Genomic DNA, 27,897 nt, shown 5'->3' on the forward strand with positions numbered 1-27,897 from the left:
CCACCTACTGCCAGGTACTCCATATCAGCGACCACAGTAGTCATTAGACATCGTGAGAGAACAGAATGGGGCGCTCCGCAGAACTCACAGGCTTTGAATGTGGTCAGGTGATTGGCTGTCACTTGTGTCATACGTCTATACGCTAGATTTCCACACTCCTAAACGTCCCTAGATCCACTGTTTCCAATGTGATAGTGAAGTGGAAACGTGAAGGGACACGCACAGCACAAAAGCCCGCAGGCCAACCTCGTCTGTTGCCCGACAGAGACTGTCGACAGTTGAAGAGCTTCGTGATGGCAGACATCTATCCAGACCATCACACAGTAATTCCATACTGCATCAGGATCCACTGCAAGTACTATGACAGTTAGGTGGGAGGCGAGAAAACTTGGATTTCATGGCCGAATGGCTGCTCATAAGCCACACATCACACTGGTAAATGTCAAACGACCCCTCGATTGGTGTAAGGAGCGTGAACATTGGACGATTGAACAGTGGAAAAACGTTGTGTGGAGTGTCGAATCACGGTACACAATGTGGCAGGCCGATGGCATTGTGTGGGTATGGCGAATGCCCAGTGAACGTCATCTGCCAGCATTTGTAGAGCCAACAGTAAAATTCGGAGGCGGTGGTGTTATAGTGTGGTCGTGTTTTTCATGGAGGGGGCTTGCAAATCTTGTTGTTTTGCGTGGCACAACCACAGCACAGGCCTACATTGATGTTTTAAGCACCTTCTTACTTCCCACTGTTGGAGAGCAATTCAGGGATGGCGATTCCATCGTTCAACACGATCGACCACGTGTTCATAATGTACGGCCTGTGGTGGAGTGGTTACACGACAATAATATCCCTGTAATGGACTGGCCTGCACAGAGTGCTGACCTGAATCCTATAGAAAACTTTTGGGACGTTTCGGAACGCCGACTTCGTGCCGGACCTAACCGAGCGACATCGATGACTCTCCTCAGTGCAGCAAATCCGTGAAGAATGGGCTCCCATTGCCCAAGAAACCTTCCCGCATGTGATTGAAAATATTTTTGCGAGAGTGGAAGCTGTCATCAAGGCTAAAGGTGGGACAACACCATATTGAATTCCAGCATTACTAATGGAGGGCGCCACGAAATTTTAAGTCAGTTTCAGCCAGGTGTCTGGATACTTTTGATCATATAGTGCATATTTTATATCATGGTATTTGTCTGGAAGACCACTTCACTCAGAAGCAATACCAGGCCTTGGCTTATAAAGCATATATTGTTTTTAATATGGATATTGTCGGCGATACTTGAGTGTGCTTGTAGAAGCAAGACTGCTTTTTATGCAGGGTGACTGTAACATTGTCTTTGTTGGTTCAAATGGCTCTGAGCACTATGGGACCTAACATCTGTGGTCATCAGTCCCCTAGAACTTAGAACTACTTAAACCTAACCAACCTAAGGACATCACACACATCCATGCCCGAGGCAGGACTCGAACCCGCGACCGTAGCGGTCACGCGGTTCAAGACTGAAGCGCCTAGAACCGCCGGCCGGCCATTATCTTTGTGATCGTGTTTTTAATATCTGGTCGCTTATAAGACGATTACTGCTCTCTTCTGAAGTGACGCTGATATCACTCACAAGAAAAACAAATGAGGCATGGCCAACCATTGCGAATTTTCGCTCAGTATTGCCTGGTGCTACAAGCAATCAATTATTGGCCAAGTATTATGCTTAGTAAGGGATGTGTGATGGATTCGCTGTGACTGGAAGGTGTATGGAGTTTGTGTTGGTGTGTAAAGTTACTGTGGTCATTGTTCTGGCATGTGCAATGAAAATGACGAAGTGTGGAGTATCATGCTTAGTAGGGGATGTGTATAGATCAGCAGGTGTTGGGGTGTACAGTTGCTGTGGTCATTGTTCTGACATGTGCAACGAAAATGATTATGTACGTTTATAAGGGAGGTATGGATCTGACGTGGGAGATTGTGATTTCAAAGCATCATAGCATGCAGCTGAGGTAAAATTTGAAATTTTCAGCTACCTCCAGCATAGTGGACTTCCTACCAAATGACCTAACTGTGTTTGTATCCACCGATAGGAGGCGAAGGAAAACAAATACAGTGGGTTTTGGAAACCTGCCAGTTGTGGGATCGAATCCTGCCAAATATTCCAATCCTAGTAACCACCAGTAGGAGGCAAAAAGAAACTGTGCCACACAAACGGTATCGATTTAATTAATTAGTCAATCAATCAGATAGAGTGACAGAATATATCCACAGATGGGGATTTATCAGTTAAACACTGCTCTGTCTGCAGTTTGGTCTGAGTGCCACCAACAGCGCGTGCATGCCCAGCAGTGGCAAGTGATAGGACGTGGCCACTTGAGGGAGAGAGAGAGAGCTAGTATTTCGACAGGAATTTCTCAGGTATCAATGAAGTGTCGGCAGAAGTGCCAACATTGTTTTGTTTGAGGAGACCGAAATGCACGCTAAGCTCACGCAGGCTGGCGTGAGGTCTGAAACAGGATACGTAATGAATGCTATAAAGAAAAGTACGTAGTTTCTGGAATACTTAACTTTAATCAACATTTGTAGAACATCTCTCGTTACTGTACAGGCTTTATAATCACAATATCAATTGGTAAGGGCGCCTTGCTAGGTCGTAGCAAAAGTAGCTGAAGGCTATGCTAACTATCGTCTCGGCAAATGAGAGCGTAATTCTCAGTGAACCATGGCTAGCAACGTCGGCTGTACAACTGCGGCGAGTGCTAGTACGTCTCTCTAGACCTTCCGTGTGGTGGCGCTCGGTCTGCAATTACTGACAGTGGCGACACGCGGGTCCGTCGTATACTAGCGGACCGCGGCCGATTTAAAAGCTACCACCTAGCAAGTGTGGTGTCTGGCGGTGACACCACATTCCTCCCCCGCAAATCGGCGGACGGTTGTGTTATAAGGCTTCCACCCGCCGCGGGGAGGACCCCATGTTGACGGATGCGACGAGGTGGGGAGCCTAACAACAGGCGAGGCTGTGCCACCCGCACCCGGCCATTCGGTCCGAGGGGAACTAGGAAACGCCTGAAAACCTAGTCCAGGGTGCACGCCAACATGTGGTGTATGCGCCCTTAGATAGTCAGGAGGGGCAGAAGGGTCGACCTCCATCGAGTCGGAGCACCCGACTGGCGAAGACGACAGATGGTCCGGAGCGGGCAAGAGTTCCATGGCGGAGGACAACTGGTCACGGGAAGCTATCGGCGGCGCGTGACCCAGGGAGGCGTCCGGCGGTTGCAGCGACGCGTCCACTGCGGGCGGTGCCGGCGAGAGAACAGGCGGCGGCGGCGGCGGTGGCGGCGCGTCGCCATGGGGCAAAATGGAAGGCAGCGTCGGTAACACCTGGGGATGAGGCGAGCCAGTAGATGGATCCCCAGGGCGCTGACCGGACGGCACCGTCGCTGAAAGCAGACGGGGAGCGGCAGAACCCGTGCGACGACAGAGGCGCAGCTGATTGAGATGCCGACGCACCTCACCAGAGGCCCCCAAAACCAGATACATTGCGTGGCCGAGGCAGCGAAGAATTCGCCCTGCGAGCCAACGCCGTGAACCGCGATAGTTGCGATAGTAGACAACGTCGCCAGGAGCAAAAGCAGGTGTCTGCCGCTGCACAGTAACCTGATGCGGCGGATTCAGCAAAGACATAAAGGTTCGATGAGGACGACCGTGCAACAACTCAGCCGGCGAGCGACCATCTCGGGGCTGAGAGCGATACGAGGACAAAAAGAGCAATAACGCGTCCTCCCGAGAATGCGACTCTTTCAACTTCAACATCTGTGACTTGAAAGTCCGGACCAATCTTTCAGCGGCACCGTTTGACTGAGGCGAAAACGGCGCGGATGTCAGATGTTGAATACCATTGGCCTTGCAGAATGACTGAAATTCTGCGGACATGAATTGTGGGCCGTTGTCGGAAACAATAGTCTGTGGAAGACCTTCAATGCAAAAGATAGCGGACAACGCTTGGATTGTGGCAGAAGACGTCGTGGAAGACATCCGGACAACAAAAGGAAAATTACTGAAGGAATCGACCAGAACCAACCATCGAGCATTCCAGAATGGACCAGCAAAATCGGTGTGTAAGCGTTGCCAAGGGGAAGTGGCTTTTGGCCATGCAAAGAATTTCCGCGGTGGCGCGGATTGTTGTTCGGCACACGCCATGCAAGAAGAGCACATATTCGTAATCGCAGCATCGATTCCGAACCAAGTACAGTGCCGACGAGCAAGTTGTTTCGTGCTCACTATACCCCAATGTCCTTGGTGGAGAAGCTGTAAGACAGAGGACTGTAACGAACGTGGGACCACGACCCTGGACTGATCATTATCAGAACGCAACAGCAAAACACCACGTCGTACAAAAAGTCTCTCCTTGTGAGCAAAAAATCGGCGAACCAACGGATCCTCGATCCGTGACTTTGACAAGGGCCATTGCGTAGCAACAAAACGCAAAACTGTAGCAAGGACAGGGTCAGCAGCTGTGGCTGTAGCTACACGACGAAAATCAATCGGAAACGATTCGACCACGTCATCAGTTTCCGCATCAATGAACATGCAAGCAAGTTCGGAGGAATCGAATGCTCTATCCTCGGCAACAGGCAAACGGGACAACGCATCGGCGTTTCCGTGCTTAGCAGTGGACCGATACAAGATATCGTAGCGGTACTGCGAGAGGAAAATAGAGCATCGAATGAATTTCTGCGCTGTACGTGGAGGTACAGGCTTGGTCGGGTGAAAAAGCGATGTCAAAGGTTTGTGGTCTGTGATGATGGTAAAGTGACGACCATACAAGAAATCATGAAACTTGGTAACACCAAATACGAGAGCCAATGCTTCTTTCTCGATCTGTGAATAATTTCTTTGCGCAGACGACAGCAATTTGGACGCAAAGGCAATAGGGCGATCGTGCGAACCATCTTTGAGCGCAAGCACAGCACCGATCCCGAAATCTGATGCATCGACCATCAACAAAAGGGGTTTCTGGGGATCGAATGGCGTAAGGCAAGTATTAGAAAGCAACGCCGATTTTAGCTGGCGAAAGGCGCGTTCGCATTCCGTCGACCAGACGAACGGAACACCTTTACGGCGTAAGCGATGAAGCGGAGCTGAAATGGAAGAGGCTTGGGGGATATAGCGATGGTAATAATTTATTTTACCCAGCACACTCTGTAGCTGCTTCAAATTCTGCGGCGAAGGCAAGTCTTGTATGGCACGAAGGTGGTCTGGACTGGGATGTATGCCTTGGGCATTGAGTACATGTCCCAGATATGGCAAATCACGAGCAAAAAACACACATTTGTCCTTCCGCAAGCGAAGACCATTTTGTCGCAAGACGTGAAATAATGTTCGGAGATTGGCTAAATGTTCTTCGTCTGTCTTTCCGGAGATCACAATATCGTCCAGATAGTTTGCTGCAGTAGGGACCGACGCACAAACAGTTTGTAAATATTGCTGAAACAATGCAGGGGCGGATGCACACCCGAATGGCAGTCGTTTGAATCGGTACAAAGCAAGATGCGTGTTAACCACCAATACGCGCTGGGATTCTTCGTCCACCGGTATTTGCAAGTACGCATCTGCTAGGTCCAACTTCGAAAAATATTTACCCGGGCACAGTTTGTCAAAAAGATCTTCCGGGCGGGGCAAAGGAAAAGTAGCAGTCACAAGTTGTGGATTCACTGTTGCCTTGAAGTCCACACACCGAAATGCACGCTAAGCTCACGCAGGCTGGCGTGAGGTCTGAAACAGGATACGTAATGAATGCTATAAAGAAAAGTACGTAGCTTCTGGAATACTTAACTTTAATCCACATTTGTAGAACATCTCTCGTTACTTTACAGGCTTTATAATCACAATATCAGTTGGTAAGGGCGCGTTGCTAGGTCGTAGCAAAAGTAGCTGAAGGCTATGCTAACTATCGTCTCGGCAAATGAGAGCGAAATTCTCAGTGAACCATGGCTAGCAACGTCGGCTGTACAACTGGGGCGAGTGCTAGTACGTCTCTCTAGACCTGCCGTGTGGTGGCGCTCGGTCTGCAATTACTGACAGTGGCGACACGCGGGTCCGTCGTATACGAGGGCAGTTCAATAAGTAATGCAACACTTTTTTTTCTGAAACAGGGATTGTTTTATTCAGCATTGAAATACACCAGGTTATTCCCCAATCTTTTAGCTACACAACACTATTTTTCAACGTAATCCCCATTCAATGCTACGGCCTTACGCCACCTTGAAGTGAGGGCCTGTATGCCTGCACGGTACCATTCCACTGGTCGATGTCGGAGCCAACGTCGTACTGCATCAATAACTTCTTCATCATCTGTGTAGTGCCTCCCATGGATAGCGTCCTTCATTGGGCCAAACATATGGAAATCCGACGGTGCGAGATCGGGGCTGTAGGGTGCATGAGGAAAAACAGTCCACTGAAGTTTTGTGAGCTCCTCTCAGGTGCGAAGACTTGTGTGAGGTCTTGCGTTGTCATGAAGAAGGAGAAGTTCGTTCAGATTTTTGTGCCTACGAACACGCTGAAGTCGTTTCTTCAATTTCTGCAGAGTAGCACAATACACTTCAGAGTTGATCGTTTGACCATGGGGAAGGACATCGAACAGGATAATCCCTTCAGCGTCCCAGAAGTCTGGAACCATGACTTTACCGGCTGAGGGTATGGCTTTAAACTTTTTCTTGGTAGGGGAGTGGGTGTAGCGCCACTCCATTGATTGCCGTTTTGTTTCAGGTTCGAAGTGATGAACCCATGTTTCATCGCCTGTAACAATGTTGGACAAGAAATTGTCACCCTCAGCCACATGACGAGCAAGCAATTCCGCACAGATGGTTCTCCTTTGCTCTTTATGGTGTTTGGTTAGACAACGAGGGACCCAGCGGGAACAAACCTTTGAATATCCCAACTGGTGAACAATTGTGACAGCACTACCAACAGAGATGTCAAGTTGAGCACTGAGTTGTTTGATGGTGATCCGTCGATCATCTCGAACGAGTGTGTTCGCACGCTCCGCCATTGCTGGAGTCACAGCTGTGCACGGCCGGCCCGCACGCAGGAGATCAGACAGTCTTGCTTGACCTTGCGGCGATGATGACACACGCTTTGCCCAACGACTCACCGTGCTTTTGCCCACTGCCAGATCACCGTAGACATTCTGCACGCGCCTATGAATATCTGAGATGCCCTGGTTTTCCGCCAAAAGAAACAAGATCACTGCCCGTTGTTTGCAATGCACATCCGTTATAGACGCCATTTTAACAGCTCCATACAGCGCTGCCACCTGTCGGAAGTCAATGAAACTATACGAGAGGAAGCGGGAATGTTTGAAAATATTCCACAAGAAATTTCCGGTTTTGTCAACCAAAATTGGCCGAGAAAAAAAATGTGTTGCATTACTTATTGAACTGCCCTCGTACTAGCGGACCGCGGCCGATTTAAAAGCTACCACCTAGCAAGTGTGGTGTCTGGCGGTGACACCACAATCGATATCAAAGGGTCTCTTTTGTTTGGGAATTAGTGTGACATTTGGTCTGTCAGTTGCAGCACCCAAGGAGGGGTGGTGCGGCCTGTGCATGTGGGAATAGTGAAGCAGTCTGTGGTCGATGTGAAAGATTTTTAACTGTATAATTATGAGCAGTGAATTATGTTGACAGTATTCCTTGCACAATTGGGATAAAAATGCGCCACAAACCTTTAAATATTCCATACTGCCTTCTCACCCTCAATGTGTCCAAATAATCAGTATTTCATGCAATGCCATCGATTTGCCTACAAATTCTTAGTTATATAAATAAAATATATTCCAAACACTGCCTTTTATCCCATAAATCGTTTAAATAGACAATATTCCACAAATTGCTTTGTCTACCAGAAATCGTTTACACAATATTCCACACAATGCAATCGATTTCTCGCCAAATTCTTTTAATAAATGGATAAACTACACTCCATGCATCGCCTTGTATTCAATAAATTGTTTAAATAAACAATATTCCACATGTTGCTTTGCCTACCAGAAATTGTTTAAACAATATTCCATATACTGCAATCTATTTCCCCCCAAATTCTTTACATAAACAAATAAACTATATTCCATACACAGATTTGTATGCCCTCTAATCTTTAACTAAACAATATTCCACATACTGCTTTGCTTATCAGAAATTGTTTAAACAATATTCCATATTATGCATGCGATTCCCCAAGAAATAGCCAATCAACTGAGTTTTTTCCTGCCAATTTCCAGTTGGGGGAGGGGACGGAGAGGGCTATGGGTTTTCCAAAGGTGAAGGGTTTAATTAAGCAATCAATTTAATTATCTAATCAATTAATTTGGTATCAGTAATGTGTATGTATTGGTGAGTTCCCAGAGTGGAGGAGGAGGGGAGGCAGAGGGGTGGCAGGTTTCCCAGAAGGACAGATTATCCCCAGGGGGGCATAATCTGTTTAGCAGTACTGTAAGTTAAGGACCTTTCAATCAAAAGAGAGCAATAGGTTTGCCCCTGAATACATGCTTGCCCCTGAATGTAGGCAACCCACACTAACAAAGTGCATCATCATCCCCACTAGCCTACTACTCCCACGTGTAGCCGAATACAGCTCTGCAATACGACAATATCTCGGCGAATCGTCGACATTGCCAGGAATTTACATGAACAATTGGCAGCCAAAATTGAAATCGTCTTAGCGTACATAACACTTGATGATTCCAAGGATATTAACGAGACGGCTGAGTCATATTTTTCGTGACGTGGCGTGGACAATGATCTACAGGGTTATTACAAATGATTGAAGCGATTTCACAGCTCTACAATAACTTTATTATTTGAGATATTTTCAAAATGCTTTGCACACAGATACAAAAACTCAAAAAGTTTTTTTAGGCATTCACAAATGTTCGATATGTGCCCCTTTCGTCATTCGGCAGACATCAAGCCGATAATCAAGTACCTCTCACACTCGGCACAGCATGTCCCCATCAATGAGTTCGAAAGCATCGTTGATACGAGCTCGCAGTTCTGGCACGTTTCTTGGTAGAGGAGGTTTAAACACTGAATCTTTCACATAACCCCACAGAAAGAAATCGCATGGGTTAAGTCGGGAGAGCGTGGAGGCCATGACATGAATTGCTGATCATGATCTCCACCACGACCGATCCATCGGTTTTCCAATCTCCTGTTTAAGAAATGCCGAACATCATGATGGAAGTGCGGTGGAGCACCACCCTGTTGAAAGATGAAGTCGGCGCTGTCGGTCTCCAGTTGTGGCATCAGCCAATTTTCCGCGGGCTACATGTGAAACTTGCCCGCACGCGTTCAACCGTTTCTTCGCTCACTGCAAGCCGACCCGTTGATTTCCCCTTACAGAGGCATCCAGAAGCTTTAAACTGCGCTTACCATCGCCGAATGGAGTTAGCAGTTGGTGGATCTTTGTTGACCTTCGTCCTGAAGTGTCGTTGCACTGTTATGACTGACTGATGTGAGTGCTTTTCAAGCACGACATACGCTTTCTCGGCTCCTGTCGCCATTTTGTCTCACTGCGCTCTCGAGCGCTCTGGCGGCAGAAACCTGAAGTGCGGCTTCAGCCGAACAAAACTTTATGAGTTTTTCTACGTATCTGTAGTGTGTCGCGACCATATGTCAATGAATGGAGCTACAGTGAATTTATGAAATCGCTTCAATCATTTGTAATAGTCCTGTACATGCAGTGGAAGAGCTCCTGGATATGATTTCGATGAAGTACAATGCTATAGGGGTGGACATTTTAGAAGCAGTCTAAATGGCAGCTGGAGGAATAGGACTCACTTGGGAAAAGCTGTTTCCTGTAACCACATATGAGATGCCAGCACAATATGGCAAAGCAAAAAGCTTTGGCCAACCGAGGAAAACGCTTAATATGCCGAATTTATCTTTCGTTCATTATTTTGAATACCAAGAGGCTCTTTGTGTGAAAGTTATTGGTCTTCAAGACGTGATGAACGTAGTGGTGCATATCGTGAACTATATTCGTTCTCACAGGCTCATTCATCTTCAGTTCAAAGAATTTTCGATTTCGTTTGGGGAGTATCCAGATATCCCTTAGCATGCTGAGGTACGCTGGCTGAGCGAAGGAAAACCGATTTCTCGAGTTTTTCTATTACACCACGCTCTGATTTAGTTTTTGAAGGACAAAGGACATCTGGAGCCACTTTTGTATGACCCTGACTGGCTAACTGATTTGGGATTTTTAGGAGACATTATGGTCTCCTAAATGATTTAAGTCAAACGCCGAATAGAAAATAATCTCACCAACAATATGGTCAACAAAGTAAAAGCTTCCCAACGTAAACTTCTGCTTCCCAAAAACAACCGTTTAGAGAAAAGTACACAACACTTTCCAGAGCCGGGTAAGCGATCTATAGCTTTTACCCATGCAATACGTCTGGATTTTTTAGTGCTGTACTCGGGATGGTACTGTAGTTTTATCTGACAACACTGTAGTTCGCTGTGTCTCTTAGGCAATGTTCCTTCAAACCAGTTTCCACTTAGCTGATGCTGTCGGCGAATTGTCAACGTCCGTCCGTTAGTCCATGATCCTTGAGCGTGTAATCCAATAATTGGCATTGTCTTGCTGTGCTCCTTGATCGGGGCTGCCTGTGTTACAAATCTAACAGGAACGCTCGATGTTTGCAAATTAACTCCAACTGCGTATCTGCATGCAGCGACGAACGTAAAAAGACACGATCCTTTGCGTTAACGAGTGACGTAACCTGACGCTATAATGTTTGTTGCGCGTATTAGCCACAGTTCTCGGAGTATGGTTTACGATCCTGGCGCGGCACTTTTCACAGTATATCCGTCGACACTAAGAAAGTAAACCAAGTCAGTTGTACCGTAAGTATTCAGTCCGTTGTTTAAATGGAACAATAAGCACTGCGTATAGCTGTGTACGCAATCACTTCAAGTACACGACAATCAGCAGATCATACACTCGAAGTTCAAGTTCTACCTATCAATGTACGACACGAAAAGGTGGAACCACATTTCCTGCCTTTGAACGGTTTGCTCCGAAACACTGATGCCTGCTAGAGAGCCTGTATAAGGAGAGAGTGGCCAACCGGACGATACGGCAGCCATTTTTCTGCCAAACTGCGGGCGGGACTTTTGAATGGCCAGTAATGGAGTAGTGGAGTACACACTCACCGAATCAAAAGCACAAGACAATATGGCGAAATACACTCCTGGAAATTGAAATAAGAACACCGTGAATTCATTGTCCCAGGAAGGGGAAACTTTATTGACACATTCCTGGGGTCAGATACATCACATGATCACACTGACAGAACCACAGGCACATAGCACAGGCAACAGAGCATGCACAATGTCGGCACTAGTACAGTGTATATCCACCTTTCGCAGCAATGCAGGCTGCTATTCTCCCATGGAGACGATCGTAGAGATGCTGGATGTAGTCCTGTGGAACGGCTTGCCATGCCATTTCCACCTGGCGCCTCAGTTGGACCAGCGTTCGTGCTGGACGTGCAGACCGCGTGAGACGACGCTTCATCCAGTCCCAAACATGCTCAATGGGGGACAGATTCGGAGATCTTGCTGGCCAGGGTAGTTGACTTACACCTTCTAGAGCACGTTGGGTGGCACGGGATACATGCGGACGTGCATTGTCCTGTCGGAACAGCAAGTTCCCTTGCCGGTCTAGGAATGGTAGAACGATGGGTTCGATGACGGTTTGGATGTACCGTGCACTATTCAGTGTCCCCTCGACGCTCACCAGTGGTGTACGGCCAGTGTAGGAGATTGCTCCCCACACCATGATGCCACGTGTTGGCCCTGTGTGCCTCGGTCGTATGCAGTCCTGATTGTGGCGCTCACCTGCGCGGCGCCAAACACGCATACGACCATCATTGGCACCAAGGCAGAAGCGACTCTCATCGCTGAAGACGACACGTCTCCATTCGTCCCTCCATTCACGCCTGTCGCAACACCACTGGAGGCGGGCTGCACGATGTTGGGGCGTGAGCGGAAGACGGCCTAACGGTGTGCGGGACCGTAGCCCAGCTTCATGGAGACGGTCGCGAATGGTCCTCGCCGATACCCCAGGAGCAACAGTGTCCCTAATTTGCTGGGAAGTGGCGGTGCGGTCCCCTACGGCACTGCGTAGGATCCTACGGTCTTGGCGTGCATCCGTGCGTCGCTGCGGTCCGGACCCAGGTCGACGGGCACGTGCACCTTCCGCCGACCACTGGCGACAACATCGATGTACTGTGGAGACCTCACGCCCCACGTGTTGAGCAATTCGGCAGTACGTCCACCCGGCCTCCCGCATGCCCACTATACGCCCTCGCTCAAAGTCCGTCAACTGCACATACGGTTCACGTCCACGCTGTCGCGGCATGCTACCAGTGTTAAAGACTGCGATGGAGCTCCGTATGCCACGGCAAACTGGCTGACACTGACGGCGGCGGTGCACAAATGCTGCGCAGCTAGCGCCATTCGACGGCCAACACCGCGGTTCCTGGTGTGTCCGCTGTGCCGTGCGTGTGATCATTGCTTGTACAGCCCTCTCGCAGTGTCCGGAGCAAGTATGGTGGGTCTGACACACCGGTGTCAATGTGTTCTTTTTTCCATTTCCAGGAGTGTAATTCATTAAATGCCTTTCTTTACAGCTATAACATACTCATAGTAGCCTACTACGTACAGCACAGGAAAATTTGATACAGTGGCTGTAAAAATTATTCGCTATTTGCATGTATCTCCTTTAAAGTTCGTTTACTAGACAAATTGCAATTAAAGTAACGTAAATAAAAAAGTATAGTGCATAGCATTTGTTTTGTATCGGAAGTGCATAACGCTAAAGATTTAACGTACCTGTATTTCGTCACATGAATGAAAGTCGTAAGCAGTCGTTTACTTACGACATGCAAAAATTGTGAGACGTAGTAATACTTCTTGTCATGTTTTCAAACTTTTTGCATGTCACAAGTAAACAATTGCTTACTACTTTCTTTTACACACACACGTATATATATATATATATATATATATATATATATATACACTCCTGGAAATGGAAAAAAGAACACATTGACACCGGTGTGTCAGACCCACCATACTTGCTCCGGACACTGCGAGAGGGCTGTACAAGCAATGATCACACGCACGGCACAGCGGACACACCAGGAACCGCGGTGTTGGCCGTCGAATGGCGCTAGCTGCGCAGCATTTGTGCACCGCCGCCGTCAGTGTCAGCCAGTTTGCCGTGGCATACGGAGCTCCATCGCAGTCTTTAACACTGGTAGCATGTCGCGACAGCGTGGACGTGAACCGTATGTGCAGTTGACGGACTTTGAGCGAGGGCGTATAGTGGGCATGCGGGAGGCCGGGTGGACGTACCGCCGAATTGCTCAACACGTGGGGCGTGAGGTCTCCACAGTACATCGATGTTGTCGCCAGTGGTCGGCGGAAGGTCCACGTGCCCGTCGACCTGGGACCGGACCGCAGCGACGCACGGATGCACGCCAAGACCGTAGGATCCTACGCAGTGCCGTAGGGGACCGCACCGCCACTTCCCAGCAAATTCGGGACACTGTTGCTCCTGGGCCAATGATGGTCGTATGCGTGTTTGGCGCCGTGCAGGTGAGCGCCACAATCAGGACTGAATACGACCGAGGCACACAGGGCCAACACCCGGCATCATGGTGTGGGGAGCGATCTCCTACACTGGCCGTACACCACTGGTGATCGTCGAGTGGACACTGAATAGTGCACGGTACATCCAAACCGTCATCGAACCCATCGTTCTACCATTCCTAGACCGGCAAGGGAACTTGCTGTTCCAACAGGACAATGCACGTCCGCATGTATCCCGTGCCACCCAACGTGCTCTAGAAGGTGTAAGTCAACTACCCTGGCCAGCAAGATCTCCGGATCTGTCCCCCATTGAGCATGTTTGGGACTGCATGAAGCGTCGTCTCACGCGGTCTGCACGTCCAGCACGAACGCTGGTCCAACTGAGGCGCCAGGTGGAAATGGCATGGCAAGCCGTTCCACAGGACTACATCCAGCATCTCTACAATCGTCTCCATGGGAGAATAGCAGCCTGCATTGCTGCGAAAGGTGGATATACACTGTACTAGTGCCGACATTGTGCATGCTCTGTTGCCTGTGTCTATGTGCCTGTGGTTCTGTCAGTGTGATCATGTGATGTATCTGACCCCAGGAATGTGTCAATAAAATTTCCCCTTCCTGGGACAATTAATTCAAGGTGTTCTTATTTCAATTTCCAATAGTGTATATATATATATATATATATATATATATATATATATATATATATATATATATATATATATATACTGAATACCTCTCGTAAATAACAAACGAAAAAGATTACAAAAATCAGGTAATGTTAAATGTAGGCAACGGTAATAACTACCAAATATAACAAGAAAACTATCGTATACCTTCTACCCCACAATAAGTAGCCCTATTAAAAACTGTCTTCAAGAGTACCTACAATTATTTACTACGAATAATGTTTCGGCAACCACGACAACTGCGGAAAACGTGCTTACAACTTGTCTGCGTCAACAGTCAGGCAATAATACTGAAACCTAAATAATGCCTAGTGTTCTAATTCTGAACGAAATAAAGTTTGACGCTATAAAGTCGAATGAGCATGGCACAACAATTACACGAACTTTCCGTTTCCAGGAAGGACTGTCAGAAATTGGCTTCAGAAAAGCTTGTGATGTTACCAGTATGCACGCAAACGCTAATTACGTACTAAAAACGATATACAACTAAATCGAACATGCATGCACAACGCATAACAAGCCTCTCAATAATTTAAATACCTTTTAATCGTTTCCAAAAGTCCTATGAACTTCAATTCAACTCAAAAGCAGGGCGAACATAGGAAGCGCGAGATACGTTTGGCAGAAAATTGGCGCTAAAGCTAATCAACCAATCACGGGCAACTTCACCTATGGCCTTCTCTCTATAGAGCCTGCACCTGCATTGTACTCTCTCGTCAGATCTGCCACAGATCGCTGCCTGTCCTGGATTACGCAGTGGAAGATCCCCCGACCTCTACGTTTTGCGGTGAGAAGTGGTCGTCCAATACCATACGGCCTACTTGTCATTTCACCATCATTCAACCAGTTTCCATAGGTGCTAACAGGCCCCCACAACCGCACGAGTGGTCGACTGTGAAGAGCGGACAAATTGAATAGCTGGGCGGCGGCCATTAGAGTGGTAAACTGACGCGCGGAGTTCGAATGTTTATACATCGCTTTTGGTTATAAAATGCCTTCCCTTGAGTTAGGTCGCAAACATAATGCCTCATTTAAATACGTTACTACAATATACTTTTTAATTTATGAACAAACAGGAACTAGTCACTGTTTCTGAATTTATCTTACGTACTACATGGAATCTGCCGTTGCTAAATTTATGTACTGGACCCCTAGCATTTTTCGTAGTTCATTTACGATAGATGTACGCAAAATGCATCAAAATACTCGAAGATTTTCCCACTATATTAATAGATATTTTCTGACTCTACCTTGCTTCAGATTTTATGACGAGAAGTGCGTTATATATGGCACACTGCTTTGGCAACTCACGACCAAATTATCAAGTTTCAACCTAACCTAGACCATGAAAACACTACCGATCAGCCAACTTTCTTCAAAATGATCAGAACATATAAAAAGTTATTCTGTCGGTCGGAAATCTTGCCTCCTGACAGCGTGTAACCATTTTTGTAACAGCTGTGGTTTTGAGAAAGGAAAGCTGCAAATAGATGCAAAGACATTATGCTAATACCGTGTTACAAAAACATTTCAAAAGTGGTTCAAATGGCTCTGAGCGCTATGGGAGTCAACTGCTGTGGTCATAAGTCCCCTAGAACTTAGAACTACTTAAATCTAACTAACCTAAGGACAGCACACACATCCATGCCCGAGGCAGGATTCGAACCTGCTACCGTAGCGGTCGTGCGGTTCCAGACTGCAGCGCCTTTAACCGCTCGGCCACTCCGGCCGGCTTCAAAAACATTTATTAAGCAAGTGCACCGACATACATAACAACTTAAAATATCCACATATCTGTGAAATGTAATATTCGTTCCTTTCTCGAATTTATTTGTACAATTAATCGCTGCACAACTCTTCACCATTGTACTTCTTTTGATTGGAACGTACAGACAGTGGAATTACGGGTAACAAATACTGTATGTACGCCCCAACAAATATACAACGTTGAATCAGGGTCTTCATAAACAACAATACTATACAACACATCAGACTACAACCACTATAATGGCGTCCAGCCGAAGGTTCAAATTATCCCGCGACTGCAGCGCCATAAGTGAGTCTAGTTATTTCTTACAAGGTCTTTGGGTGCTAACGACAATTATATGCAAACAGCCGACCAGTTTCGCCGCTTCAGAGATTCTCTTTTCCAGATGCAGCGCCAGAACAATGTGCCCTTTGCCAAAACCGCTTATATCAGTGGATTTCCACATTTGCTGTCCGTATCTTCATTAAAATTCATATCTCTCTTCCACACACATTCTTTCCTTAACGCGCCACGTTCCCACAACACCACCAGGAGACATTCAACCTCGCGGTGGGCAGTGCTCATAATGTTCTGGATCATCATTGCACACAATCAACAGGAAAGGTCCGAGCACTGAGCCTTCTGGGATTCCTCTCTTTATATCATGGGTGTTGACATTTAACTGTTTGCCTTTGCTAATTGTACCCTGTTGCGTAAGTATGACTACAATAGTTGCATACACCTAATCTAGTATGTTTTCATTTATGCAGTAACAATTTAGTGCTTTTAGATAATTAATCACTTTATTGACATTTTTTTTTTTGCCTTCGCTCGTGTATGTCATAAAGTCTATTGCAATAAATGTTTTGTGATTTTTGTGTCTAGTGAACAGTTTGATTAATGCATTTGGTCTCTCTCTAAGGTAATTTATCAGTAAACTGTCAAAGTATTCGTAACAAACCGAGAGCTGGCCGAGACCCGAAGTGGAAAGCTCTGAAATATTTAGCGAGTCTTGGAACGGAAGGACAGATTAGAGGCCACAGGAGGGGGAGTGTCCAAAATATTGTCTCTATTGGGATCGAAGTTGAGTGTTACAGTGAAATCATTTGGTCGCGTATGTTTTTACCGGCCATCCGATTGCGCTGTGACTGTTCTGGAGTCATTCAAAGAAAGTGTACGGTCAATGCATATTAAATACTCAGATCATGCAATACTACCTGGAGTCGACTTTAACCTATCAAGTATAGACTGGAGTGCCTATGGATCCATTGCAGGGGATGCAAACAGACAGACAGTCGCGCGAAATACTATTGAACACTTTTTTCTGAAAACTGTCTTGAGCAGATAACTCAGCAGCCCACAGACAATGGAAATATCTTAGAACCTGTAGCTACAAATAGGTTGGATCTTATCGACAATGTCTGTATAGAAGTGCGGCCAACGATGATTTTCGCGCGCCGCGACTCGGCGAAGAGAGTTGATAGTGGTGGATACCAAGGTTATTAAATAATAAAGTTGGGCAGTAAGCGCTCTGCTCTGCCATTGGCTGGCCTAGTGACGTCAGCGTGGAAGCAAGCGCTCACAAGCAGACGACACGGCATGCGCGTTTACGTCAAGTTTTTGGCGGAAGATTTTGTTTATACCAGAAACGAGATGTCTAAACTGCTTTTCTGCTGCTAAAATATTACAGTTAAAACTGATGAGTTATATTCTTTCGCAGCTTATGCCTCACACATCGGTAAAATGTCAGATCACAACCACACTGACACACACTTGAAATTCGAAACCTCGGCTCAAATAAATCAGAAAGTATTCATTTAATCGCATTGAAATGAATTTACTTAAGAGCTCGAAGTTGCACACACTTGTTTGTAAGAACAGCATTCCTTCTTTCTAAAGCCGCTATAGTATTCATCAAAGTAACTTTATCTGTGTCTGAAAAAAAAACTGTCATCTGTACATGTGCTCTTATTATGATGTTTCTTATTTGGTGACAGCTTTTCCAGAGTTTCCAGAGATTTCTTATGTAGTTCTCGTTTCTTATACCGTTTGGTTCTGTCTTCTGTTGCGGGTGACACATTGACAGTCGCACTACTGCACGGCAAATTGCACGAAGGAACTGCATCTGGTTTGAGCATTCTTTTTCGGGGCAAATTAAGCAATTCAGACTGTAAATCCCTTAAGTAATCTGTTTCTGCGAAATGGCGAGAACATGTTCTTGCACGCGCAACATTTACACAGTCTTTCCTACAACATTTCGACAACCATAGTTTTTGTAATGTTTCATTACGCGGGAAACTGTGATACATTACGTCAATTCCCTTTGTGCTCCAGTTGTAGGAAAAACAGGCCTTTACAGCACAGCCTGGCATTGTAAAAATTAATTTTCTCACTCACTTGTAGATTCTCCAATAAGAATATCACAGGACGAACCATAAACTATAGAGCTGGCGAACACAATGTTGATTCCGCTGTCCACTATCGCTAACTATTTCAGTTCCGAATCAAATATCAATTACAGCAAAAACCGTTAACACTCTAGAATTCCGAATGTTTCCGCTGTTGACTGAGTACCTCAGAAGAAAGAACTCAATAAAAATACTCCTTCAAACACAAAACAACACAAGAAAAACAATCACACACAATTCGAACTGTGTACTGTTTGGCACAGCTGCTTCCACCGTGACGTCATGCGCACAACTGAGAAAACACGTTGCTTTCTGCGCATAGCTTTCTGCGCCCCCCTGGTGGATACCGCATGAAGGACTTGAACTGGAAGGCTCTTGAAGATAGACGAAAACTATGTGTACTAACCAAGTTTCAAGTACAGACTCTAAATGATGATTCTAGGAATGTACTACAATCCCCCAAACATCGCTCACATGCGTATCGTGAGGATGAGGTTAGAATAATTACTGCATGCGCAGAGAAATTCAAACAATAATTTTTCCCGCGCTCTGTACGTGAGTTGAGCAGAAAGAAACCCTAATAACACTCTGCCATGAAGTTCACGGTGTTTTGCGGACTATGGATGTAGTTGTAAATGTAGATGTATATTTATAAGTAGACCCGTACATGAATGTAATATTTCCTGCATACGAAATTTCATTTCCAATCCTTCCCTTACTTTCATCACCCTAGCCATTTTCATCATCCTCCTCAAACAACTTTTTCTATTCACTGGAATGAGAAATGCTGGTAATCTCAAGTTTAATTTCACTCTAATAGAACTACACACTTTGCCTTTACCTCTTCAACATTGAATATCGAAGTGAACGAATGACATTACGAAATCACTGCACAACAATGAAAGCAGTGCCTTCCCGAAATGTATTTTAAAATATAACAACAGAAGACTACTATTTATTTCCGTAGTTCTTAACATTCGCATGTGAAATAATTTCAATAATGTTGTACAGGTCGATCTCTAGTTACATTTAGAAAACATTGTGAGACTGGCTGTCATGTCACCTAAAAAGAATATCAACGCACCCCTGCTGCAGTCGAAATATGTCATTACTTGATTTTGCTAATAACGCCATTGAAGTATGATTTTTCTGTCTCTTGAAATAAATAAAATATAACTTTCTTCCCTTCTCGGAATTTTAAAAGTTAAAGGTGATGCAAACCTGAGCATAACCCTGGATGCTCAAGACTGGTTGTAAATGAACGAAATCATAATTAAGAATGATTATCATCTATTATGTGTTATAAGACAATTCCTGAATTTCCTTTAAATTACAAGTCAGATAGATGTGATACTTGGATAAGAGTAATGCCGTTATTTTGCTTAGCCAATGCACAAAATTCATCATTTAATGGTGTATGGTAAGTGAGTAACTATAATGACAGTGAAATGAAGTATGATTTCATTGTCGGCCGCAGTGGTCTAGCGGTTCTGGCGCTGCAGTCCGGGACCGCGGGACTGCTACGGTCGCAGGTTCGAATCCTGCCTCGGGCATGGGTGTGTGTGATGTCCTTAGGTTAGTTAGGTTTAAGTAGTTCTAAGTTCTAGGGGACTTATGACCTAAGCTGTTGAGTCCCATAGTGATCAGAGCCATTTGAGCCATTTTTATGATTCATTCTGTCTGGCGAGTATCGAGCAACTCTGACAACATGATGTGTGTGATTTTATTCTAGATGATATGTCACTAAAACCACGACAGTATGGCGTTTACTTTAACAGGAACATAATATTAAATTTCTGCATTCCAGGTTGTTGCTACATTCAAGGTTTTTGCCGTTGTACTTATGAATACAGAATGGTTTATTTGTGTGGTGAAAGTACGTGATATATTTATTATATGATAGGTGGATACGATGTGTATGTGGTTAAGCAAGTATTATTGAGCCATTAGTGAAAGGTGATTTATAATTTCATGGTAGCTCTCTTAATTCTACAGACAGTGAAAATTAATGCACTATTGGCAGTATATTCATATTCTAGCAGTGGAATATAAATGCCATTAAATTCCTGCCAGGTGCCAGATGCTTATAATTAACGTGCAGCTACTCACAGAGGTCCAGTGTGGTGTGTAATTGTCGTATGGCAGTATAAATTGGCAGTTATGATAATGTGTTAAGGCAGAACCAATTTGGACTGGAAAAACATTGCTTCCGATTTTGGGTACCAGTCAGAGTCGTATCTTGACGTATCACGGGTCTCATATCACTCCAACCACACACATCCAACACCATTAAAAAAAAAAAGAGCCTCCACCAGCTTGAACAGACATGCTCTGGTGACACGCAGCGTCCGTGGATTCACGTGGTTGTCATCATACCCGTACACGTCCATCCGCTCGATACAATTTTAAACGACTCGCATTCGGGAGGACGACGGTTCAATCCTGCGTCCGGCCATCCTGATTTAGGTTTCCCGTGATTTCCCTAAATCACTCCAGGCAAATGCCGGGATGGTTCCTCTGAAAGGGCACGGCCGACTTCCTTCCCCATCCTTCCCTAATCCGATGAGACCGATGACCACGCTGTCTGGTCTCCTTCCCCAAAACAACCAACCAATTTGAAACCAGACTCGTCTGACCAGGCAACATATTTCCAGTCATCAACAGTCCAATGTCAGTGTGTTGCGCCCACGCAAGGCGTAAAGCTTTGTGTCGTGCAGTCATCAAGGGTATACGAGTGGGTCTTCGGCTCCAAAAGCCCATATCAATGAAGTCTCTCCGAGTGGTACGAACGCTGACACTTGTTGATGGCCCAGAATTGAAATCTGCAGCAATTTGCGGAAGGGTTGCACTTCTGTCGCGTCGAACGATTCATTCAGTCGCAGTCGGTCCCGTTCTTGCAGGATCTTTTTCCAGCCGTAGCGATGTCGGAGATTAGATGTTTTATCGGATTCCTGATACTCATGGTACACTTGGTGAAATGGTCATATGGGATAATCCCTACTTCATAGCTGTCTTGGAGATGCTGTGTCCCAACGCTCGTGAGCCGACTGTAACACCAGGTTCAAACGCACTTAAATATTGATAAGCCGCCATTGTAGCAGCAGTAACCGATCTAACAACTGCGCCAGACACTTGTTGTCTTATAGAGGCGTTGCAGACCGCAGTCCGTATTCTGCCCGTTTACATATCTCTGTATTTGAATACGCATGCCCATACCAGTTGCCTTGGCGTTTCAGTGTATATCGCTTGCAAGCATTCTTGGAAATTGCCGCCTTCTGATGAACATCCACACTGAAACGTCCCCATAGAACAATTATACATGACTGTGCTTAAACTGACACACAATATTTTTAGCGCAACGCAATCTGACTTTCAGAAATCCCTACAAAAGAATGGCCCTGACTAACATTAACCTATACCTTTCACAAATCACTTACCTCACAAAAATCTTCGTTACTCGAACTACTGGAATTCTGCGAGCGCCACTACTGCCAGCTAAATAAAAGATTCAAACTACTGAAGGCACTAACTACTGATAGGCATAGTTAGCAAATGAAAGATTTTAATAGAGAACAAACAATGTATTTACCTTAATAGTCATCAAAAGTCATAATATATACAGCAGCTCATGACATCCATTTTAACAAATTTCAAAACTCTGCCATTTCTCTCCCCACATCCACCACTGCTGGCGGCTCACCTCCAACTGCGCAACGCTACGCGCTGTTCACATCCAGCTGCCGCTGCCCAACACTACAATGGCAGACAACAATGCAAACTAGCCACAGACTGCACACAGCACAGCCAGTGATTTTCATACAGAGCGCTACGTAACGTTGCCAATAAGAAAACATAAACAGCCTACATACATAGCCCCTATGCTCCCCACAAAAAATTTTACAAATTATTTTGGGCAGTGGCCATTACAGATTTGAAAAAATTTATCATAGGTACAATAACAAAGATATCAAATGCACACACTTATTGATACAATGTTGGTCAAAAGCTAAAATTTTCTCACAGTCCATAAAGACAGTCCTGATCATTCATCACAGTGAAACTGCCGTTTCTTTACTCAAAGTCTGAGCAGTAAAAGACAATGCACACGGAAGTAGTGGATTTCCATGCAGTCTTGAAGAAGTAGTGTTGTCCTTCCAACGGAAAGACAGTGCTGACTCTTGACATGGTGACATTAACCTATACCTTTCACAAATCACTTACCTCACAAAAATCTTCGTTACTCGAACTACTGCAATACGGCGAGCGCCACTACTGCCAGCTAAATATAAGATTCAAACTACTGAAGGCACTAACTACTGATAGGCATTGTTAGCAAATGAAAGATTTTAATAGAGAACAAACAATGTATTTACCTTAATAGTCATCAAAAGTCATAATATATACAGCAGCTCATGACATGCATTTTTACAAATTTCAAAACTCCGCCATCTCTCTCCCCACATCCACCACTGCTGGCGGCTCACCTCCAACTGCGCAACGCTACGCGCTGTTCACATCCAGCTGCCGCTGCCCAACACTACAATGGCAGACAACAATGCAAACTAGCCACAGACTGCACACAGCACAGCCAGTGATTTTCATACAGAGCGCTACGTAACGTTGCCAATAAGGAAACGTAAACAGCCTACTTACAACACTTACAAGTCTATGTTCAATAGTTCTGTTACACATGGCTGAGTTAAAGTTGCCAGATGCTAATTTTTCAAGTTGTGAGTTGACGAGTCTGAATCGAGTTAAACACCGAACAGTGATGTACGTCGCTGTACTGCTGTGTGGTTCCGCCGGCGTCGTCGGCGACTATACTGCCCGGGCCCCGAAGAGCAACTGTAGCCGTCGCCGCAGACTGCCTGCCTGCTGCTCCTTTTATGACTTTCTCAGTGTGAGGAGGTTCGGTTGGAAGTTTGTGGCCTGTTGGCCTTTACTCCCCTGGGAATCTTGACGAATCTTCTTTCTGTACTGGTAGGTATTTCTGGACTGGCAAGGAGTGCCGGTGACCTATTTCCTGTACTTGTCGGTGTGACGATTTTTCTTCTTCTTCTTGACTGTTGCTGAGGGCTCTTCCTCGGTTGGGATATTGTGCGAAATGCATCCCGCTTTATCGTATTCTCCGTTGACCAGAGCGATGACGATACAGCGCATTTGCCACTCTGTGAAGATAGGGTAGGAGTCAATCAGATTGAACTCCTCCCTAGAAAGACCAAGAAGGCCTTCTGGATACCCTAGTGGGCGATGTGGGAGTTGAGGTTTAGGATGGTTAGGTGGAACGAAAGGATATGGGTTGTCGTGGTGGGGGTATGTGCCATCGCGAAGCGATGCAGCGATCTTTTGCGTTACAGCACTTGCGCTGTACGTATCTGGAAGCGGGAGGAATGGGACTTCTTCCCACTCTTCTTCTTGCGCTGCTGCTTCGGTGTCCGTCGTGTGCTGTGTTGCCTCCCCTTCGGCAGGCTCGTCGGTCTGCGTGGCCACCGTCGCGAACTCCACGCGTCGAGGAGTCGCCTGGGTGGCTGTGTCGACTGTTGTGGCGGAAGCTGCTTTGACTGAGCGAAGCTCTTGCGTCAGCACAGCAATCTGACGCCGAGCCTCGCCCAGTTCCGCCAGCATGGCCGCCCTCTCTTCCGCCATGGCGGATTTGAAGGCGGACATGGCTTCTTGTACGGCGTCGTTAAGGCGCCTGGTGACGACGTCTTCTGTGCAAGTGACCACCTCTTCGTGTGTGGTGGTCACTTGCTTCTGCGTCTTCTTCTCCGGCCCGCGCCAGTTTCTTCTGTAGGCGCAGGAACGGGCGTTGGCCGCGTGTGCGCCGCCGCAGTTGGCGCAGGTATAGGGGGCGTCCTTCTGCTTTTTGCAGTCGCGTGTGTCGTGTGCTTGCGCACACTTCAAGCACGCGACTCCTCCACTCCAGTGCTTGGCGACGTGGCCAAGCTTTTGGCAGCGAAAGCACTGCGTTGCAGTCTTCCTCTTCTTCTTCCCGGACGTTCCTGCTAGCGTGAGCAGCAACTCCGCCAAGGCAGCAGCTTTGCGTCCCCTTCTGCGTCCCGACATCTCGAGTAGCAAGAGCACCAGCGACAATCAGCTATGCGTAACTCACCGCGGCGTGAGCGGGAATCTAAGAGCAACAGTAACCGTCGCCGCAGACGTCGTCTCTCTCTCAATATGCGGTCGAGGCCAGCGCCCTGGTGGCCAGACTGTCGCACTGGGGGCGTGGCTCTGCCGCCGCCAGGGCGCTGGATGGCGGCCGCTGGTGGACGGCCGATGCACTTGTACCGACGAATCTGGAGTCTTGGACGATGACGACATTCTGAGAGGTGTCGACTGTGCAACGTTACCATAATTTCGTACGTACGTACTCATGTTAATAACTTGTAGTTGTTGTGGTCGTCCATTCAGAGACTGGTTTGATGCAGCTCTCCATGCTACTCTATCCTGTGCAAGGTTCTTCATCTCCCAGTACCTACTGCAGCCTACATCCTTCTGAATCTGCTTAGTGTATTCATCTCTTGGTCTCCCTCTACGATTTTTACCCTCCACGCTGCCCTCCAATAGTAAATTGGTGATCCCTTGATGCCTCAGAATTAGCCCCACGAACCGATCCCTTCTTCTAGTCAAGTTGTGCCACAAATTTCTCTTCTCTCCAATTCTATTCAATACCTCCTCATTAGTTATGTGATCTACCCATATAATCTTCAGCATTCGTCTGTAGCACCACATTTCGAAAGCTTCTATTCTCTTCTTGTCCAAACTATTCATTGTCCATGTTTCACTTCCATACATGGCTACACTCCATACAAATACTTTCAGAAACGACTTCCTGACACTTAAATCTATACTCGATGTGAACAAATTTCTCTTCTTCAGAAACGCTTTCCTTGCCATTGCCAGTCTACATTTTATATCCTCTCTACTTCGACCATCATCAGTTATTTTGCTCCCCAAATAGCAATACTCATTTACTACTTTAAGTGTCTCATTTCCTAATCTAATTCCCTCAGCATCACCCGACTTAATTCGACTACATTCCATTATTCTCATTTTGCTTTTGTTGATGTTCAACTTATATCCCCCTTTCAAGACCATGTCCATTCCGTTCAGCTGCTCTTCCAGGTCCTTTGCTGTCTCTGACAAAATTACAATGTCATCGGTTTTTATTTCTACTCCGTGGATTTTAATTCCTACTCCAAATTTTTCTTTTGATTCCTTTACTGCTTGCTCAATATACACATTGAATAACATCGGAGAGAGGCAGCAACCCTGTCTCACTTCCTTCCCAACCTCTGCTTACCTTTCATGTCCCTAGACTCTTATAACTACCATCTGGTTTCTATACAAATTGTAAATAGCCTTTCGCTCCCTGTATTTTACCCCTGCCACCTTCAGAACTTGAAAGAGAGTATTCCAGTCAGCATTGTCTAAAGCTTACTCTAAGTCTATAAATGCTAGGAACGTAGGTTTGCCTTTCCTTAATCTATTTTGTAAGATAAATCGTAGGGTCAGTATTGCCTCACCTGTTCCAATATTTCTACGGAATCCAAACTGATCTTCCCCGAGGTCGGCTTCTACCAGTTTCTGCATTCGTCTGTAAAGAATTCGTGTTAGTATTTTACAGCAGTGGCTTATTAAACTGATAGTTCGGTAATTTTCACATCTGTCAACACCTGCTTTCTTTGGGATTGGAATTATTATATTCTTCTTGAAGTCTGAGAGTATTTCGCCAGTGTCATACATCTTGCTCACCAGATGGTAGAGTTTTCTCACGACTGGCTCTCCCAAGGCTGTTAGTAGTTCTAATGGAATGTTGTCTACTCCCGGGGCCTTGTTTCGACTTAGGTCTTTCAGTGCTCTGTCAAACTCTTCACGCAGTATCGTATCTACCATTTCATCTTCATCTACATTCTATTCCATTTCTATAGTATTGTCCTTAAGAACTTCGCCCTTGTATTGACCCTCTATATACTCCTTCCAGCTTTCTGCTTTCCCTTCTTTGCTTAGAACTGGGTTTCCATCTGAGCTCTTGATCTACATCTACATCTACATTTATACTCCGCAAGCCACCCAACGGTGTGTGGCGGAGGGCACTTTACGTGCCACTGTCATTATCTCCCTTTCCTGTTCCAGTCGCGTATGGTTCGCGGGAAGAACGACTGTCTGAAAGCCTCTGTGCGCGCTCTAATCTCTCTAATTTTACATTCGTGATCTCCTCGGGAGGTATAAGTAGGGGGAAGCAATATATTCATACATATTCATACAAGTGGTTCTGTTATTTCCAAAGGTCTCTTTTATTTTCCTGTAGGCAGTATCTATCTTACCCCTAGTGAGATAAGCCTCTACATCCTTACATTTGTCCTCTAGCCATCCCTGCTTAGCCATTTTGCTCTTCCTGTCGATCTCATTTTTGAGACGTTTGAATTCTTTTTTACCTGATTCATTTACTGCATTTTTATATGTTCTCCTTTGATCAATTAAATTCAATATCTCTTCTGTTACCCAAGGATTTCTATTAGCCCTCGTCTTTTACCTACTTGATCCTCTGCTACCTTCACTATTTCGTCTCTCAAAGCTACGCATTATTCTTCTACTGTATTTCTTTACCCCATTCTTATCAATCGTTCCCTAATGCTCTCCCTGAAGCTCTCTACAACCTCTGGTTCTTTCAGTTTATCCAGGTCCCGTTAACCACTCAAAATAAATGAATCTTACTTTTAAAAAATTGACTGGATGACTATCAATCCATTTGAGGCACTATGAGCTCTGTGTACTTCCAGTCAAACTGATTTCTTGATGCACGACATGTTCTGAAACTCAACTAACCAGTAGTATCAAAATGGAACTATTGCGATCTTGCCTCATCTTGGACAAATTTCTACGGACTCTCGCAACTGCACGAAAAATACTAAACAGATTTCATCGATTGAGATGCAATAAGTGTGGTGAACACTGTGCTGGCGTAAGCTGTCTCCAGCACATCGGCCGCCAAAGGCGTACCGCGAAGGTCGATAGCAGGCAGTCGACCAAGTGCGCCTATGACGAGAGAGGCCAGAGACAGACCCACAAGTAACAGCCCGCCAACGCCCTCTCGACCACAAGTACACTCCTGGAAATTGAAATAAGAACACCGTGAATTCATTGTCCCAGGAAGGGGAAACTTTATTGACACATTCCTGGGGTCAGATACATCACATGATCACACTGACAGAACCACAGGCACATAGACACAGGCAACAGAGCATGCACAATGTCGGCACTAGTACAGTGTATATCCACCTTTCGCAGCAATGCAGGCTGCTATTCTCCCATGGAGACGATCGTAGAGATGCTGGATGTAGTCCTGTGGAACGGCTTGCCATGCCATTTCCACCTGGCGCCTCAGTTGGACCAGCGTTCGTGCTGG

Source organism: Schistocerca cancellata, chromosome 3 (assembly GCF_023864275.1).
Source record: "Schistocerca cancellata isolate TAMUIC-IGC-003103 chromosome 3, iqSchCanc2.1, whole genome shotgun sequence".
Classification (NCBI taxonomy): Eukaryota; Metazoa; Arthropoda; class Insecta; order Orthoptera; family Acrididae; genus Schistocerca; species Schistocerca cancellata.